General features: G+C 40.4%; 1 pseudogene; it reads left to right on the forward strand.

The window, feature by feature from the left end:
* Window positions 1-1,994, forward strand: LOC149199393 (uncharacterized; annotated as a pseudogene).
* The last annotated feature ends 1,083 nt before the right edge of the window (window positions 1,995-3,077 follow it).

Consider the following 3,077-nt stretch of genomic DNA (forward strand, 5'->3'; position numbering starts at 1 on the left):
ATGGTAGATTTGTTGCAGTCAGAACTGAAGGTGATTATTATAGTGTTCAGTGATGAAGGAGATCATGGTAAATTATCTTTTTGGAGACCCAGTTACAAGCATCTACTGTTGACCAGAAGATCTGATAGGAAGAATCAGTCAAGAATCCATCTTCTTGATTGGTTGCATTGGCATTTTGATATAGTCTGGGGATATATTGTCTTGTAAGAAACACAGGTGGCCATGTACTGCCACCAAGCTTTAAGTTTAAGTTCAAGTCTTGAGTTAGTTTGTTAGAGTCAAGTTTTTCAAGTCATTTTAGTTTGCCATCAAGTCCGTTTGAGTCAAGTGACTCAGTTTCTAGTAAATAAGTTAGTCGTGTCAATTTATTGAAATAATGGACTCCATTGCCCAATGGAAGGAGGCACTGTCTGTTCTCCAAAATATCTGTTGTTCTTGGCACCTCCACGGAGCGGCAGCTGCCATCCCAATTGGAGCCAATGTTATACTCAGTCTTGTCAGTCATCTGTCATAGTCAAATTAACCAAGGTTCATTTCTTGTCATTTGCAGTCATCAAATGCCACTTTGGTCAAAAAGAGTCATTTTAATTCTTGAGTCCAGGGTTTTGTCTCCAGAAGTGTGAAATAATGCTTGCAGGCCAGAGGGAGGTTCAGTAAGTTTTGTATTTTAGGAATGTCATCATCGATAATGCGAGATTGATTCTTCTTCAAAACTTTGTTTTGAAGAAGAAATCATCAAATGTGTTTTTGTAATAAATATGTAATTTGTCAAATTGTTTCAAAGTTGTACAACTCTTCAATGGCAGCAGCTTCAGCAGCTCTTATCCCTGCAAAGAATCAATAGAAGAGTCATTGTTTTAATCAAGCAAGACACTAAAAAGAGAAGACTTCGATATTACCCATATAACATAAATTGAAAATATGAATTGCCTCCACAAACATGGGAAGATTCATCTATTGCAAATGCAAAAGTTAAAGGAGCATTTGATGATATACTAGAAGATGGATTAAATTCTCCCCTTCGTCTAGAAAAGGTTGCCAATGAGAAGGTTGTTGTTACAAAGGATTTAAATTCAGGCAGTTTGTTTCTATTACATGGGCCACTTGGAACTGGAAAGACCACAGTTGTGATGGAAATAATACTGCAGGAAATGAAGCGCGGATCCAAGGTTCTTGCGTGTTCTACCCCTAATGTTGTTGTTGACAATATTGTGGAGAGGCTTGCCAATTATAGAGTAAAACTAGTGAGGTTGGGGCACCCTGCACGACCTCTTGCACAAGTATTAGAGAGTGCCCTTGATTCTCAGGTTATGTGTGCTGATAACAGTGCTCTTGCAAACGATGTGAAGAAATAAATGAAGCTTATGAACAACAAGCTTCTGAAAACTAAAGACAGGAGTAGCAGAAGAGACATTATGAAAGAACTCTGCAATCTTGCCAAAGAGGAGAGGCAAAGACAAAAAGCAAGTTGTGCTAGATGTGCTCAAGAATTCAGATGTTGTACTAACAATGCTGACGGGTGCCCTATCTCGGCAAATTGATGGAATGGTATTTGACTTGGTCATCATTGGTGAGGCTACCCAAGCACTTGAGGTGGCTTGCTGGATTTCTATACTTAAGGAATCTAGATGTATACTTGCAGGAGACCATCTTCAACTGCCACCAACTATGCAAAGTGTTGAAGCAAAGAAAAAGGGGTTACGAAGGACACTCTTTGCTCGACTTACAGACTTTTATGAGAATGAAGTAATGTGTAGGCTTACACTTCAATATCGTATGCACCTGCTTATAATGGATTGGTCATCACGGGAGCTATATGATAGCAAGATAGAAGGACATACAAGTGTTGTTGCTCATACTCTATATGGTCTTGGTAGTGTGTAGAAGACATCTTCCACAGAACCAACCCTAACTTTGATAGACACAGCAGGGTGTGATATGGAGGAGAAAAAGATGACGAGGACAGCACAATGAGAGAAGGCGTGACACATTGACTGACTGGTGCGGCACACTGGAGGAGTGCGGCGCATTGGGTGCCTCCATGTAGTGTAAATTTTATATGGGCGCAGCGCACTGGAGGAGCGCGACGCACTGGGCGCGCGTGCGACGCACATAGCCTCCCAACGTTGAATTGTGCCACAAACATTACAATGAATCCAATTCTCTTGCTGCATTTCCAGATGGCAAAGCTACTCGGAAAGGAATATATTGGCTTCAGTATATGACTGATTTGGTCATGTGAAGTGACCCTCCAAAATCTACTTTTGTATTCGGGTCAAGCTCTGTTGTGTCCTATCATCAAGTTTTACACGGGATTTTCCCCTCAGTTTGGTGACCATTCTCTCATACTTTGCCTTATCTTATCTGGCAGTAGTGTTCTTTTATAAGTCATTTATTCACAGGGGGGGCAATCGACTTGGAAAATAGTTCCACAAACTATGAGCTAAGTGAAGCAGACGTTCTTTGTGTCATTCGAGTGATTCTTCTGCCAGTCAATGCCTTGTTTGCAAAAATCAGAGATCTGTTTTCTGGGGACCCATCTACCACTTTGAAGTTCGCATCTGTTCTGTGGTTACTAGCTCAATATGGCCACATGATGACAATATGGACTCTGATAAGGCTTGCATTTTTCTCACCTTCACCATCCCCAAACTTTATTCTCGCTTTTTTTTGCCCAATTGCATGGATATGGTCAAGATAAATGATCGAAATCAATTTCTACTTCACTTGACTCAGACAGAGACAATGGAAAATATCTCTCTCCAGATGTTGATAGAAGTGTGCGCAATTTATACACTCTTCATAGTGTTTTGGTTCACAGTGGAGGTGTGCTGGGTGGTCATTGTTACGCTTTCATTAGACCAGCTCTCTCATACCAGTGATAAAAGTAATTTCTGCAAAATGGAGACAGGTGTTGTGCTTAGCAAATTGTAGTTGGGTGTGTTCATTAAAGGCAAAATTTTAGTGGAAAACCGTTTATTGAAAAATTAGCTTTTGATTCAAAGGGCTAGCATAAGGTGAAGAGTCACCACAGCAGAAAGATAGGAACCGATGGTATATTTTTAACTGCAGTTGCA

The sequence above is a fragment of the Pinus tabuliformis genome, chromosome 2_1, assembly GCF_031772625.1.
Source record: "Pinus tabuliformis cultivar Carrire ecotype Pingquan chromosome 2_1, CPIR1, whole genome shotgun sequence".
Taxonomy (NCBI): Eukaryota; Viridiplantae; Streptophyta; class Pinopsida; order Pinales; family Pinaceae; genus Pinus; species Pinus tabuliformis.